This window comes from Rhinoraja longicauda, chromosome 1, assembly GCF_053455715.1.
Source record: "Rhinoraja longicauda isolate Sanriku21f chromosome 1, sRhiLon1.1, whole genome shotgun sequence".
Lineage (NCBI taxonomy): Eukaryota > Metazoa > Chordata > Chondrichthyes > Rajiformes > Arhynchobatidae > Rhinoraja > Rhinoraja longicauda.
The window spans coordinates 84,059,770-84,077,516 of record NC_135953.1 but is presented as its reverse complement, the minus strand read 5'-3'; the positions used below and the strand labels follow the sequence as shown (position 1 = coordinate 84,077,516).

The 17,747-nt window shown below is 40.6% G+C and overlaps 1 long non-coding RNA gene across 2 annotated transcripts in view; it reads left to right on the top strand.

Moving 5' to 3' along the window:
- Nucleotides 1–693: 693 nt before the first annotated feature.
- Nucleotides 694–17,747, top strand: part of LOC144594600 (uncharacterized) — a 205,855-nt gene continuing 188,801 nt past the window's right edge. For both annotated transcript variants that reach the window (XR_013547409.1, XR_013547411.1), the window contains exons 1-3: nucleotides 694–825; nucleotides 1,113–1,232; nucleotides 15,905–15,976. This is a non-coding gene — a long non-coding RNA (uncharacterized LOC144594600). The remainder of the gene's footprint in view (nucleotides 826–1,112; nucleotides 1,233–15,904; nucleotides 15,977–17,747) is intronic.

The window sequence follows — 17,747 nt, the reverse complement described above, 5'->3', positions numbered from 1 at the left end:
ATGGCATATCATGTGCTTGTCTTCATCAGGCAGGACATTGAATTTCAGAATCAGGAAGTCACATTGCAGCTTTATAATACTTTGGTTAGGCCGCATTTAGAGTATTGTGTGCATTTCTGGTCACCCCATCACAGGAAGGATATGGAGGCTTTGGAGAAGGCGTAGTAGAGGTTTTCCGGGATACTGCCTGGATTAGAGGGTATATATAAGGAAGGTTGGACAAACTTGGATTGTTTTATCTGGAGCATGGGAGGTTGAGGGGAGACATGGTAGAAGTTTCTAAAACTATGAGGGGCATAGATAGGATGGACAATCAAACTGGAAAATTTCCCAAAGTGGAAATGCCAAAAACCAGAGGGCATTAGCTTTTAGGTAAAATAGGGAAAGTTTACAGGGGATTTGTGGGGAAAGTTTTTTACACAGAGTGGTGAGTGGCTGAAATGTCCACGGGTGGGGTTGCAAAAAAAAAAAAGACACTGAGTTTAAAATGCTTTTAGATATGCACGTGCAAATGCAAGGAATGGATTTCCCTTCAAAATGACATTTTCTTATCGCAAAGGATAATTAACTAAAACAAAACACTACAAAGTAAGTCAGCTATTTCTCACAGTGACTGCATCTACAATTTGATTATCCTGTGTCACTTTAACAAAACTTTTGACTGCCTGAATCTGACGTGTGCAAAAACAAGAAGACAAAATGGATGAAAATGGATGAAAATTAATCGAGTAAAATGACACCACGGGGACACCATGGGGAACAGACTTTAAAAAGTGACATTTTCTTTTTCAATATAAATGTGGATCTCCTGAACACAACGGGGAGGTGAGATTAAAAAAAAGAACAATAACACAGGTGACAAAATGAGTACAAGCCACATTATAGCATTGACCTGTGGAAGTAGCCAGCTGTTCATCAAAAGCTCTAATGTATTGATTCGAACCTGACCATTGTCGAGTGCATTCTCAATCACAACATGTTCAAAACAAATTCCTGCACTGCCAAGGAGATTCAGCACTTCCCCACTTAGTCTTTGAATAAAAGCAGCAGCTTTTATTCAACAGCTTTTATGGAACAAAAGAATCACAGATGGTCTTGTTTTGCTTTTGCAGCTGGGAGTAGCCTGCTCATGGTTTTAATCGATGATGATCATCCCAATGTTCAACAAGTAATGCGAGCTGCAAGATGGAACCAAACCCCCAGCTGTATTTGTGTTACAGATTTTGAAAGAGGCAAGTGCTAAAATTATTTTCTCTTTAAAATAAGTGCAATTTTCTTCATTGACTGTGACGCTAAATATGCTTCCATTTTAATGTTCATCATCCACGAATGTTCTCTTCGCAGGGAGCCAGACTGAAATGAAATGTCCTGACACTATTGGCCACTTCTTTGCTCTGCTTGCACGCAGATTTATTTTTTGCTTTAAACGTTCACCTTGAAGAAGTTTGAGACCACTCGGGTTTAACTCTGACCATCATCTTGTTTATGTGACTCTGATAATCGCTGTTAGTGTATTGAGTGGCACAGTGTTTGAGACGACACAGTGGTGCTGCTTTGCACTAGCTCAAATTACTTTTGTAAACAGGAAGATCCTCAGATGTGAATATTGCTTTATTATAGTTTATTTTGAAAATGATAAAAATATTAAAGATTTGGGCTGATCACCATGATAATTAAACATCTTATGCAGACACACAAGGGGCAGAGGAAAGGAAAAGGCAAGGTAGACACAAAATGCTGGAGTAACTCAGCGGGACAGGCAGCATCTCTGGAGAGACGGAATGGGTGACGTTTCAGGTCGAGACCTTCAGACTGCAAGGAAAAGGCAAATTAGTCTCTCAAGAAAGATTGAAAGATACAGCATGGAAACAGCCCACTGACCCCACACTAGTTCTGTCATCTAATTTTCACAGACTAGGGGGAATTTTACAGAGGTCAATTAGCTTAGAAACCCACATGTCTTTGGGATGTAGGAGAAATCCAGAGGACCTGGACAAAACTCATAGAGAAAACCACAGGGTGGACATGAAAACTTCACACAGACAACACCTGAGGTCAGGGTTGATCCCAAGTCTCTGGCGCTCGCTGTGAGCCAGTAGTTCAACCAGCTGCACCTTTGTTGTGCTGCCCTAATTCAACAAATCATGGATGATCTATCAAATAATTTCATTAATTTCCCCTTATCCCCTGATACTCTTGATAAACAAAATTCTCTCAGACATGAAGTGAACAATTGACCAAGCATTTTTTTTGCCATTTGACGAACAAAAGTTTATCAGATGATTTTCTAATTGGTAATCTATCCTCTTTTGCCCTGGACAGATATACTGTTTCTCTATCTAACCTCTCAGTTCTGCTAAATATTTCCAACTCTGGTCATATCATCCTTAATGTTCATAATTCTGAGGCGAGCAGCAATTTTTTTCCCACATCTGAAGTTGAGCTCAGAGTCAAGTGTCATTCTGATAAATATTTGATTTTATGGAGGCCAGGTCTGTCCACTCTTCCTATTCTGAGCTGCCCGAGATTGCTCCCAGTGCTTCAATTGTTGTCCAACCAGTATCGTTTCTCACTGCTGCATGGCTTTAATAAGGTACAGAGCGGCCAATAACGCTCTCAATTGAGGCACGTTTTCTTCAATAGGACAGATGCAGTGCAATCTCAAAAAGGCAACTTTCCTTTGTTGCCCAATGTTCTTCACATTCTCTGCAACAATATTTAAGAGTGGAGCTGCTGCCCTGCTTCCAAGCTCATGATTTTCTCTTTATTCAGGAATAACGGGAAGCAGCATCTTGAAAATTGAAGACAATTCTCGACCCGAAACGTCACCCATTTTTTTCTCTCCAGAGATGCTGCCTGTCCCGCTGAGTTACTCCAACGTTTTGTGTTTCAACATTATTTCTACTTGTTATACAGAATCAGAAAGGGAAAATATTATCAATTTGCAATTTTGCTTGACCCTTCTTCTGAGATCCACACTTCCATATTTTCTTATAAGAGGCCATTTTGGCCCATCAATGTGTTCTTTCAGAGATCAGAAGGTTGCTTTTGTCCATTTAATTGCAGAGCAGTTTATTTCTTCAGAAATAGTTTATTTGTTAAAAAAAAAATCCAGATGCTGAATACTACTTTATATATTCCAGTTGCAGGCTATTAAGTATCACGGAATAGAATTATATATTTATGTCCCGCCTCAGAGTTTTATAGAAAACTAGACCAAGCCCATTCCTCATAGAGGGGGACAGGGAAGGGGAGAGTGTGTGACTGAGGAACACTGGACCCAAAGCCTCTCCTGTAATGGTGTAGCACCCTCCACCCCCCACTCAATCTCCCTTATCCCCCCCCCTCCTCCCCTCACTGACCAACTCCATACCCCCTACGCACCCCCACTTGCCCCTCCCCTGCCCCCACCCCCACCCCCACCCCCACTCCCCCCAGCCCGGCCTCCACCCCCGTTCCCCCCTCCCACCCTTATTCCCCCCTCCCCAACTCTTCCTGCCCACACCCCACTCTCCACCACACCCCAATCTTCCCTCCTCCCCACCCCATCTTTCCCCCAATATTCCCTCCTCCCCACCCCACCCTGCCCTCTTCTCCAGCCCCACTCTTCCCCCACCCCCATCCCCACCCCCACTCTCTCCTCCCCCACCCTCCCCCTCCTCCCCCACCCCTTCCTCCCCACTCTCACTGTCCCCCTTCCCCCCCACCCCCCTCCCCCTTCCCCCCCACCCCCACTCTCTCACCCCACTCTTCCCTCTTCCCCACCCCCACACTCCCCTGACCTCCACTGTCCTCCTTCCTCCCCATCCCCACTCTCTCTTCCCCCACCACCCCCCCCCCTTCCCCCCACACCCCCTCTCTTCTTAGATGTTCTTTGTTTTTTAGATATGTTTTCAGGACATATATCGTTTGTTGTTTCCAACTGCACTGATAATAATCGACGATATCACTTCCAGGCTCAAAAAGCTCCAGCTATGCTTTATGTACATGCTAAGTTTGAAAGAATGTGGAGAAGATTTATGAGGATATTGTGAGGGCCTGAGCTATAGGGAGAGGTTGGGCAGGTTAGAACAATATTCCTTGCAGCACAGGAAGCTGAAGGGTGATACTATAGAGGTGTACAAAATCACGAGGGGGATAGATAGGGTGAATGCACAAAATTCTTGAATGCTATAGTACATACCTAAACTACCTCATCTGGCAGCTCATTCCATACCCATTTTTAAGAATTCTACATTCTTTTACTTTTCAATGGTTGCCGAGTATTTGTGAATCTTATTCGCAAAATATTATTAGCTGGAGTTTGGAAGTTGTGAGCTGTCAGAACCACTCTGATTGCAGCCATATAGTTGTGCAGGGGGAGACCCTGTGATCCGATGTGCAAAGCAGGTGAAGGCTGAATGTAGGACTGTATGCGCATATGGTCTGAGGGGGAGAATGAATGGATTGATTCATTGAAAGTTACAGCGTGGAAACAGGTCCTTCAGCCCACCGTCCACACTGACCATCGATCACCTGTTTGCATAGAAATTAAACAGTACAGCACAGGAAAGAAGCCCTTCAGCCCACAATGTTTGTGCCGAACATGACGCCTAGTTATACTGATCTCATCTGCTTGTACACAATCCGTATCCCTCTATTCCCTGCACATCCATGTGCCTATACAAAAGCCTCTTAAATGCTACTATTAATAGTATCTGCCTCCACCACCACCCCGGCAATGCGTTCCAGAGCTTCACCACACTCAATGCAAAAAACCTTCCTGCACATCTCCATTAAGCTTTTCCCCTCTCATCTTATCATATCATATCATATATCTACAGCCGGAAACAGGCCTTTTCGGCCCTCCAAGTCCGTGCCGCCCAGTGATCCCCGTACATTAACACTATCCTACACCCACTAGGGACAATTTTTACATTTACCCAGCCAATTAACCTACATACCTGTACGTCTTTGGAGTGTGGGAGGAAACCGAAGATCTCGGAGAAAACCCACTATCGTGTTGGACATTTCCACCTGGGTAAAATATTCTGAATCTCTACCCTATCTATGCCTCTCAATATTTTATATACTTCTATCAAGTCTCTCCTCACTTAATTCTATGTTAACCCACTTTCTCATCCACTCCCCTTCCTTCTCATTGATTTGCTTTTAAATGCAGGTAACCCCTGCATTAGGAAGTGGTTGCTTTACAAGAAAATGCTCTGTAACATGTTTTTCCATTACGTGAAGCTAAGACACCTGTGCACATGTTGAGAAGAGTGACATGAAAAAATAATGCATCACTTTTTTTCACATGAATATCATAGGAGAACATTTTATTTTGTGTCCCAAATTTTTTGATGTTGATTTGTGAATTCTGTAGGGGAAAATATCCAATACCTGGACAGATGTAACACTGAGGTTGTCAACAAAACTGTTGTTCTAGATGATAGTTTTTCTTTGTCTATAACCTCATAATACTTAACACAAAGGAAAACTAAAAATTATAATGAATTAAATTGTTTTCTGTTTAAAAAAAATGCCATGACCCAATAGAAGATAGAACAGTACAGCACAGGAGAAGGTACTTTGGTCCACAATGTCCGTGCCAAACATAATGCCAAGATAAACTGCTCTTCTCTGTCTGCACATGATCCATTTCCCTGCATAAACATATGCCCATCCAGTAGTCTCTTAAACGCCATGATCGTATCACCTCCATCATCTCCCCACAGCACATTCCAGGCCCTCAACAGCCTCTGTGCATAAAACCTGCTCTGCATATGTTTAAATTTTGTCCCACTCACCTTAAAGCTATGCCCACTAGTCTTTGACATTTCCACCCGGGAAAAAGATTCTGACTGTCTTTTCTACCTATGCATCTTATAATTGTATATACTTCCACCAGATCTTTCCTCAACCTCCAACATTTTAACATTCCAGATCTTCAGTTCAAGGTGCTAAACCAAATTAATCTCTGCTTGCTCAAGCCCTGATATCGATATCAAATGTGTTCAACGTTGTTAAATGCAAACATTAGGCTAATGTGAAATATAGAAAAATGTCTCTGCTAAAGGTTTTGACATTAATTAATGAATTACAATACTGAGAATGAACATAATGAGCAATGGGGATTTATTTCGGTCCTTCTATGTCAGGATCTCGTTTCCTGTTTATATTCAGTCACCTGAAAAATAATTCCATCAAAATTTCCATCATCATCAACAGCTCCAAAATCTACTCCATGAATTTAACAAATTATCTTTGGCAAATTGATTTTTATTTTGTTTTTGAAACAATTAATATATAGCAGGTTAATCATTGCAGTGGCTAAAAGAAATATGTTGGTATTGTTCAGGATTGTGTTTTTTCTCCGAGACACACTGTACAGAATTGAAGTCCCTTCACATAATTTGGTATCTACAGGAGGATCTATGCCAATCAAATCATCTAGAGTTTCTCCTCACACTTCCTTCACTCTGACAGCTCTCAACATGGAACATAAAAATAACTGTCTGCTGAATGTTTTTATTGTACCACATGGTGTATTTGAGAAACACAGAGGCTTTGAACAAAGAATTGCAAACTTAAGGAAGGCAATGATTATTTAATCAGCAAAAAAGCTAAGAGGACTTTAGGTTTGAGAGTTGTTCTATCCGTGAAGTGGATTCCTTCATTGATATTTTTCTGGTTTGTTTATGCAGTAGCATTTGCCATTTGACAAAAATAATCTTCAATATTAAATGTAAGCAAATTGCTCAATTATTAATGTGTAAAGACAGCGTAACATTAATTTCAGAAATAGAAACATTATTATGCCAGTCAGTTTGCAGTTGCTTTCATGTGAGGTGATAAGTGTTGAGTGCTAAAAGATGATTTGTGGTTCTCCTTGAACTGTAAATGGAGGGAGTATAATGAAAATGTTTGTGTGTACATTTCTCTGCTTGAAGGGCCTCCAGCAAATATGTTTGAGTTAATGATACTTTTGGAGCCAGCTATTGACATAAAAGCAATTGCAAAGTATACATTAAATGCAGAAACAAGTCTGATATTGTGTGGATTTTACTGCTGCTGCATTTAGGAAGCAGATGTCAGCTATTTTGAAGGTCAGGATTCAGATGGGCAAATTATTCATTGTTCAGCAGGAATCTCCAACATAACATCATGAATTTGTTTTTAATTGATATGACTGATTAATCTTTTGAAAATATTTATTTTCATTGGGCATTATTGCTCAATTGAAGCAAATTATACACCAGTATAACTTGCAATAATGTATCTCTTTAACAATAATTATTGCATAGCCATCAATATATAATCTGGTTTGCCATTCTTTTATGTTCCACAATGATAAATGCACAATAAAAGTAAGCTAAAGAGTAAACAATTTGTCTGCTTTAGAGTTACAACTCTACAGTTAAGCATAAGCAATTTATCGTGATCTGCTTCAGCCCAACCTAAACGTTTACCGAAGCTTCTTTTATGGGATAAAAGTTAATTGAGAAGCAGACTGCTGACAGCTTATGATTTTGTGCCTAACTTTTCACAAGAATGTCCTTTGTGAACTGACCCACTTAGAATGAATGCCAATAATTCCATTGTCACAGATGTTGCAGAAGGAAATTAATCTATGATACAATATTAAATAAATTGACCAATGTAGCAGCATTCAGAAGCTATTATATATTTTATGAATGTTCATTTCATCTTTGTAATAACATTTAACTCCAAGTGAAATTTGATTAAATCAATAAATTGTTAAAATAATATTGGAAAAAAAAGCACTGTACTGAAAAATACTGTTTTGCGCAGATAGCTGAATATCAACAAGCAGAATTAACTAGCTTTGGAAGTATGCTGCTTTTTACTTTGTTTAGTTTAATTGTTGTCAATATTTTTTGAAGTATAATTGATCCAGAAAGATTTGACATACCTGCTGTACTTATACTTTTAATATTTCTGTGGGATCCTGCCAATGTGTCTGCTTTAAGCGGAAAAGGTAAAGTTATTAGCCACGAACCACACGTCTACTGTTTCCTGCAGTTGAGTATGTGTGAGTCTGAGTGGGAGGGGGCCGGCACATCAAGGCAATTTAATACCAGAACTTGTTAAGTTGAATTAAAAATAGCCATGTGGCGAAAACTGTGGGTGATTTCAAACAACAAAGCGTGCCTCAAAAACAAAATCATTTGCACATATATTGGGAGAAATCAGCATTTAGGCAGTCAGTTTGAAAAAAGGGTTTGTGAGTTTGTTTTTATTCAGAGCTTGTTTACAAAAATGGAATGTGCATGCTATTTTAAGGTGAGATTGAGTCACACCTATTTGGTTTGAGTTGATCTTGTTTCAAGCTTGAAAGCACCTACTTTGCCTGACCCAATAAAAAAAACATTTTTCCAACAGTACAAATTCACATTTTAGTTCAGAATCGACTTAATTTGTATGTCACTGTTTTCCTGTGGATAGGTATATTAAACAATCAAAATTCTCTTCAATATGAATTTAAAAAAAATGCTGTAGTCTCTTGATCTGGAAATATAGAAAAAGGTAAAAGATCAGATACTTTATTAACAGTAGAACATTTTTGACTTTTGTGTAAAAATTTATCTTCGAAAATCATGGTAAATGCAGAGGCCATCTATTATATTTATATCCAATTCTATCAATGTCTTAAAGAAAGTTGATTCTCAAGGCAAGCTTAACAATTACATTAATTAACAACAAGGACACTAATTCTCTGTACTTCTTTGAAATTTCAATGTTTCCACAAAATCAAGTGGAGAAGAATGATATAATTTTTTTGTAATATGTACTGAACTTCATTGTTTTGTTGGTTTTTATGGTGTTCGCAGAGTACCACGTTTAAATATCTGTTGTGGTGCTGCAAGTAGGAATTTAATTGTTCCCATTTGGGACATATGACAATAAAACACTCTTGACTTGGGTCTTGATGCTTCTTTCCAACAGAGCTGGTATCCTTTAGCTGACATAACCTGGTGTAGCTGGAGGGGTACCACAGTTGGCACCATCATTGGGCTTGTGGTTGGATTTACACCGGATGACCTCTAAAGGATTGATTGCCTTTCATTGTGATATATCTTTGGATCAAACGTTGTGCCAAAATTCATTGCCAAGTTTGAAACACTTGGGTCTTGAATTAGAGGGGGACTCAGCCTCTGTGGAAACAATCCTGGATCATCATTTCTTTTTAAAGCTTACCTATTTAATAAAGTCTAAATGTTCTTTCCTGGACTCATTGTCAATATTGTTCTCTCAGATTGATCTTCTGTGAATTTTACCGGGATGTTTTTACAGATGTTATCAAAATGCAAGCTATTGTTGAGAGAGGAAATTCTCACGATTGAAAGAAATAGTCTGTCTGATTTTTGTCTTTCACCAGATTAGATCTACTATTTGAAGTTTAGTCAAAGAATATTAATTTTATAGCTATTTGTATATAAATCTTTACTTTAGACATGTTTGTTTTATATGTATCTGAACTTTTTTTAGGTTTTTATGATGTTTACAGATTACTATGTTTATATATCTGTTGTGCTGCTGCAAGGAAGAATTTCATTGTTCTGTTTCGGGACATATGACTAAAGTCTGAAATCTTATATGCAATTAAAGTGATCCTTTGAATTAAATTTTACTTAGACTTATTTTATGGTTTGACACAAGATTTGAGGCCTTCTGTTGGTGGTCAGCACACTGTGGCTGAGTGTGTTGGAAAGTCCATGTGTAAATCTGCATCTTGTTCCCTCTTTCAACAGTTTTACTCGATCCCATTGATGTAGGGGTTTGAAGGTTAATTGGCCTATAGGTGATCGATGTTTGGGGTGGACTCAATGGGAAGAAGTGCCAATTCCAAATGTGTCTCTAAACACTGGTCCAAAGAACACCATTCTGTGTAGGGAGATTCAGTAACTCTGTGTGGCTTTGAAAACCCACCAAAATACCTGGGCCTTGAATCTCCATTTCACTAATAACATTAAAAAAAAGTAAAGGAAATGTTTGTGTGCATTCTCACTTAGCAGTTATGAATATTTAACAAAGCCACTCTTAATATTTTCTTGCCTTATAAACCATGTGCCTTGCTGTTACAACGCACACATAAAATGGTGTGATTTCATTTTTTTTAACATTATGCCAAAATTTATGCGGTTTCACTGAAAGCAAGCACATTATCACACAATTAGATGCGAAAAATCCTCACGCACCACATTACCTCTGTTGTGAAATCATGACAATCTGCAGAAGGAACTCCATAGGGAAGTGCAATAAGGATGGATCATAAAATAGTCGACCGTGGTTTAAGTGCAGCAGCAGCATCTGCTGATTTCACAGCTCCACAAGACACCAGTTAGAATTGTCATTCAGAAAGGATTCAATGGATGGTGCGAGGGTGTGGCAGAAACCACAGCAACAAAGATTCTAAGAATACCAAAGGTTGACCTGAAAAATAACATTTCACAGTGGAAGACCCCCTCCAGAAATTTGAGTGCAATCCTGTGCTGGTTAAATGGGGTTAACATATGTGACCATGTGGGTTTACCTCTGGTGCTCAATTTTCCTCCCACATTCAAAAGTTGTGCTGGTTAGTACATGAATTGACTGCTATAAATTTCCCCTAATGTACTTGGGTTGCAGGAGAATCAGGAGAATTGATGAGTGCTTGTGGGGCTGAAGGCCTGTCTAAAATGATGCATAGGTCCGTTAATAGGACGTAGGATAACAGAGGAAATTCTTCAACTCATCGTGGCATGGGTAGTTTTGGGAAAGGAAGCTTGTCGTTGCTCCTTAACAGAGTGGAGAAAGTCACAAATGCTCTCATGAAGGAAGATGCAGGAATTCCAAATGAGAAATGGCAGAGAGTCATGGCCATAGAGTCAAACATCGTGGAAACAGGCCCTTCAGCCCAATCTGCCCATTGCAACCAACATGTCCCATCTATTCTAGGCCTACTTGACTGCATTTGGCCCATTGCCCTCTAAACCTGTCCCATCCATTTACCTGTCAAAATGTTTCTTAAACGTTGTGATAGTACCTGAGGATTGAAATGGCTCCCAAATGTTATTAAGTGTTGTGATTGTGGAGAGCACAGCTGGTGTGCAGGTTAAAGGAGAGAGGCAGTAGACAGTTGTACCTAGTAGTATAAGAAAATAACTGCAGATGCTGGTACAAATTGATTTATTCACAAAATGCTGGAGTAACTCAGCAGGTCAGGCAGCATCTCGGGAGAGAAGGAATGGGTGACGTTTCGGGTCGAGACCCTTCTTCAGACTGATGTCGGGGGTGGGACAAAGGAAGGATATAGGTGGAGACAGGAAGATAGAGGGAGATCTGGGAAGGAGGAGGGGAAGGGAGGGACAGAGGAGCTATCTGAAGTTGGAGAAGTCGACGTTCATACCACCGGGCCGCAAACTGCCCAGGCGAAATATGAGGTGCTGCTCCTCCAATTTCCGGCGGGCCTCACTATGGCACTGGAGGAGGCCCATGACAGAGAGGTCAGACTGGGAATGGGAGGGGGAGTTAAAGTGCTGGGCCACCGGGAGATCAGTTGCGTTAATGCGGACCAAGCGCAGGTGTTCAGCGAAGAGATCGCCGAGCCTGCGCTTGGTTTCGCCGATATAAATAAGTTGACATCTAGAGCAGCGGATGCAATAGATGAGGTTGGAGGAGGTGCAGGTGAACCTCTGTCTCACCTGGAAAGACTGTTTGGGTCCTTTGATGGAGTTGAGGGGGGAGGTGAAGGGACAGGTGTTGCATCTCGTGCGGTTGCAAGGGAAAGTGCCCGGGGTTAGGGTGGTTTGGGTAGGAAGGGACGAGTGGACCAGGGAGTTGCGGAGGGAACGGTCTCTGCGGAACGCAGAGAGGGGAGGGGATGGGAAGATATGGCCAGTGGTGGGGTCCTGTTGTAGGTGACGGAAATGTTGGTGGATGATATGTTGTACCTAGTTTAGTTTAGTTTAGTTTAGAGATACAGCGCGGAAATAGGCCCTTTGGTCCACCGAGTCCGCACTGACCAGCGATCTTCGCACATTAACACTATCCTACACTAGGGACAATTTTTACATTTGCACCAAGCCAATCAACCTACAAAAGTACGTCTTTAGAGTGTGAGAGGAAACCGCAGTTCTCAGAGAAAACCCAGGCAGGTCACAGGGAGAACGTCCAAACTCCGCACAGACAAACACCCGTAGCCAGGACCGAACCGGGGTCTCTGGCGCCGTAAGCGTTGTAAGGCAGCAACTCTACCGCTACATCACCGTGCTGCTGTTCCTGTAGTGCAAAGTATTCAGAGAATAACTTCAAGATGGGAATTAGTTTCAGCATTATAGCAAAACTCTGATAACCCTGCCCCCCAGAATTTATGTGGACTGGGTCTGTGAAATTTCTGGATTATTGGATATTCAACCCTTTCACACTCCTGTGCACTTTAATTCACTTTTATTTAGACATTACACAAAAGCATGAATGTTGTGACTTGTGAACCAAACCATTCAGAGACTGAGGTGGGTTGATATAAAACTCACTATTCATCAAGAGAAGCAGACATTATCTTGGAGACCCTTTCAGTAGAATCTGCAAACTCAAAGTATATTGAGATTTTATAATTTTTTAACACAAAGATAATAAACAGTTAACTACAGTTTAAATGGGTGTAAGGAGCTACTTAGTGTCATCATTTTGGGTGTAGGCAGGTGAATTTGCAGAATTACATATTTACAATGAGAGTACGCTGTACCTGCCAGGACACCTCTGAATATTTTAGTTTAGAGATACAGGGCGGAAACAGGCCCTTTGGCCCAATGGGTCCGTGCCGACCAACAATCCCCCACATTAACACCATCCTACACCCACTAGGGACAATTTTTACGTTTACCAAGATAATTTGGAGTGTGGGAGTAAATCGAAGATCTCGGAGAAAACTCATGCAGATCACGGGGAGAACGTACAAACTCTGTACAGTCAGCACCCGTAGTCGGGATTGAACCCGGGTCTCCAGTGCTGCATTCGCTGTAAGGCAGCAACTCTACCACTGTGCACCATGACTGACCATTCTGTCACCTTTGCTGGGACAAAGTAATATGGATGGTCTAGAAGCTTCTGAGGGTAAAATCCAGTTACCCAAAATCTGTCTCTTTTATTATAGTGTTGGGGGATTGCTCCCTGGACATACAAATGGCAGAATATTAAGTGACCAGACAAGCTATGTGTTAAGCAATGGGGATACGCCTTTAACAATATATTAATATATAAGATTGCAACCTCATGTTCAATTTAGTTAGAGATACAGCATGGAAACAGGCCCTTTGGCCAACTGATTTCAAGCCAACCAGTGATCATTCATGCACTAGTTCTATACTACACATACTAGGGACAAATTACAGAAACCAATTAACCTACAAAACCGCACGTCTTTGGGATGTGGGAGGAAGCCGGAGCACCCAGAGAAACCCATGCTGTCACAGGGAGAACGTTCAAACTCCACACAGCCAGCACCGGTAATCAGGATCAAACCCGAGACTCTGGCACAGTAAGGCAGCAACTCCACCACTGTACCATTTTGCAACACACCATGTCTTCTCTGAGCTCATAATGTATATTCCCCATCTCATCCTGTCTAATCCCCAGCAATAAAACATTTTCCAATGAAGCAGTTGAGCTTAAACGGGAGTGGGAAATGCGGCCTCCGTGAGTCGAATGAGAGCCAGTTCACTTACTGGTGTGGACCACGCACTCTCTGTGTAAAGCAAGACATTTTTGTGCATGTTTTGGCGATGAGATATTGTTGGTGTTGATCATAAACTCGCTGGAATTTAGAAGACTGAGGGGGGATCTTATAGAAACATATAAAATTCTTAAGGGGTTGGACAGGCTAGATGCGGGAAGATTGTTCCCGATGTTGGGGAAGTCCAGAACCAGGGGTCACAGTTTAAGGATAAGGGGGAAGTCTTTTAGGACCGAGATGAGAAAACATTTCTTCACACAGAGAGTGGTGAGTCTGTGGAATTCTCTGCCACAGAAGGTAGTTGAGGCCAGTTGATTGGCTATATTTAAGAGGGAGTTAGATGTGGCCCTTTTTGCTAAAGGGATCAGGGGGTATGGAGAGAAGGCAGGTACAGGTTACTGAGCTGGATGATCAGCCATGATCATATTGAATGGCGGTGCAGGCTCGAAGGGCCGAATGGCCTACTCCTGCACCTATTTTCTATGTTTCTATGTCTATGTTTCTATCATCACTCATTCTCAAGTAAGACCATGACACGCTGTCCATTGTGTAATATGTAAGGAGATGGCTGATTAGACCAATATGGGCTTGAAACATTTTTGCACACAGGTTACAGAGGTGGAGGAATGATGTGTCAGCGATGGCTCTCAATTTCCAACTTGTTCCTTTCTTCTTTGCTTCCTCCATTAAAAAAAAACTTCTTTGATGAGATATAATCATTCTTCGGATATGCAAAGGTTCAGCCATCGTCCCTTAATCAATCCAAAGCAAGGAAGTGTACTTCTGCCATAACTTTCCTGATGTCAACCTGGTGAACCTTGGTCTGCCTCTGATTAATAGACAACCGTATTCAAAACATCCCTTCAACTCAGTCAGTCAGTTAGTGCTCAACAGGTATGTTATCAATCGCCATGAGTTATCAAGAGTAATCAATTCCCAGATAGATATCTCTAGAGATAAAGGATGGGTAACGATTCAGCCTGGAACACTTCTTCAGACAGGCCTGTCAACTCTCACTGCATTCTTGCAGAGATTCAATGTCTCGCACCAAGCATGTGGCACCTTTATTTTTCCACTAGAGACCTTTATTTGTTTTCCCCATTCTCTTCAGAATGTTTATCCCTGCTCTTCTCTTCCTGTAGCTATCCAATAACCTGCCTGCCTTGTGAATACAGGTCATTTAAATGCTCCTCTACACTTCCATCTTCATTGGCTTGTTGATGTGTGCTTGTATGCAGAGACCATTATATTGATGATCTGAAGGGAGCTTAACTTTGAGAGAACAGTCCAGCTGGCTGTTTGCCCCTTATTCATATCTCCACGATTTCTCTGCTCACTCACACGAGGCAATTCTAACAATTGTGGGCTGGAATAGGTCAAGTTGTTTTACAGTGTGATGTGTATCATGTACACCACAAAAATAGTTCTAAATGTTTGTTCAAAATATTAAAAATAAATTCTGACATGAAACACAAGGCATAGATTTATACTTATAACCTAAGCGAGCAAATCTAAATAATGTGCAGAACTGGACTTCTAGCTCAGGGATTCACAGATTGGAGACCAAATGATATAGTTTTAATGTGTAGGAAGGAATTGCAGATGCTGGTTTATAACGAAGACACTAAATGCCAGAGTAATAATAATAACAATAATAACAACAACACCAACAACAACGAGAACTACTACTACAACAATAATAACAACAACAACAACAATAATAACAATAACAATAATAACAATAATAATAACAATAATAATAATAATAATAATAATAATAATAATAATAATAATAATAATAATAATAATAATAATAATAATAATAATAATAATAATAATAATAATAATAATAATAATAATAATAATAATAATAATAATAATAATAATAATAATAATAATAATAATAATAATAATAATAATAATAATAATAATATTAATAATAATAATAATAATAATAATAATATTAATAATAATAATAATAATAATAATAATAATAATAATAATAGTGGGTCAGGCAGTATCTCTGGGGAAAAAGAATAGGTGACGTTTTGGGTTGGAAACCGTAGAATATAGTTTTATGCTGTTTCACTTGAATGGGAGGGAATATTTTGTCTCCATTTTGGACATGTGATCCACTCTGTCCACATTTTCACTTGTTGCTCTGTCTGTGCCATGTTGAATATCTAGGTACTCAGGATGGAAATCCACCAGTAAGAATCAAGGATCATCTGCTCCACAACATCCAACGGATTTCAAGAAGTGAGTATTAGCTCGTGCAAAGAAGTGCTCAGGGGACCTCCTTCCCCTCCCCTGCCCACATACACATATGCAGACAGCCCACCTCCACACAACCACCAAGGCCACCACATCTTATAGTCTGCACACATTTCTAAGTGTCTTGTTTAAAAATACACAGGAAGGAAGTCTTACCTTTATTAGATCTTTCACAAATTCAGATACTTTTCAATAAATGAAGCTGTTTTGGAGCTTATTATTAATGTAGAATGTACTTGGTGGCACAATTCTGTAAAACGTACAAATATCCTTGTAACTTCCCTGGTCTGCTGACCAATATTTATTCTGCAATCAAAATCACCAAAACTGATTGACTCATCTTTTTCATTTTATTTCCTCGACATGAAAGGCAATTTGTGAAACACAGGTTTAGTGATGCTGATTGAAGAATCAATATTGGTCAGGAGACCGGTGAATTTACAACACTTGTAAGTTTAACAGAATTGGACCATTGAGTTCAAAAGGTGCATCTGTGTGCTTACAATGTCTCTGCAAATCGGTGTGCATCTGTGTACATGTGTGCACAGCACACATCCTATCATCCTGAACCACTGGTTATGGACCAGCACCTCTAATCTGTGACAAGTTTTGGGCCCCCTATTGAAGGAAGGATGTGTTGACGTTGTAGATGATCCAGATGAGATTTAGGAGAATGATCCCAGGGATGATTGGATTAACATATGATGAACGTTTGGAACTGTATTCGCCAGAGTTTAGAATGATGAGGGGGGCTTCATTGAAACTTACCAAATAGTGAAAGGACTGGACAGAGTGGATGTGGAGAGGATGTTTCCACTGTAGAACCAGAGGGCATAGCCGCGGAATAAAAGGACGTACCTTTAGAAAGATGAGGAGGAATTTCTTTAGTCAGAGGGTGGTGAATCTGTGGAATTCTTTGCCACAGAAGGCTGTGGAGTCATTGGGTATTTTTAAAGCAGAGATTAACAGATACTTGCCTCATAAGGGTTTCAATGGTTATGGGGAGAAGGTAGAATGGCATTGAGAGGGGAAGATAGATCAGCCATGATTGAATGGTGGTGTAGACTCGATGGGCTGAATGGCCTACTTCTGCTCCTATGACTTATGAACTTATGAACTCTTTGTAAACACTCAGTGGTTGGCGGTGTGTGAAGACCATCACTTATTAGAATAATTCACACACTGGCATCTTCCACTCCTCAACATGGAAAATAAGTCATTCCCAAACTCCAAAGGTACATGGATAAGACAGGTTTAGAGGGATATGGGCCAAATGCAGGCAGGTGTGACTAGTGTAGTTGGGACATATTAGCCAGTGTGGGCATGTTGGGCCGAAGGACCTGTTTCCAAGCTGTAAGACTCTACTGTATGACGCTATGGCTCTATGAGAAGCATTTGTTATCAGACCACGTCAATTTCCTGTGATATTACATAGAAACATAGAAAATAGGTGCAGGAGTAGGCCATTCGGCCCTTCGAGCCTGCTCCGTCATTCAATATGATCATGGCTGATCATCCAGCTCTCCATACCCCCTGATCCCTTTAGCCACAAGGGCCACATCTAACTCCCTCTTAAATATAGCCAATGAACTGGCCTCAACTACCTTCTGTGGCAGAGAATTCCACAGACTCACCACTCTCTATGTAAAGAAATGTTTTCTCATCTCGGTCCTAAAAGACTTCCCCCTTATCCTTAAGCTGTGACCCCTGGTTCTGGACTTCCCCAACATCGGGAACAATCTTCCCGCATCTAGCC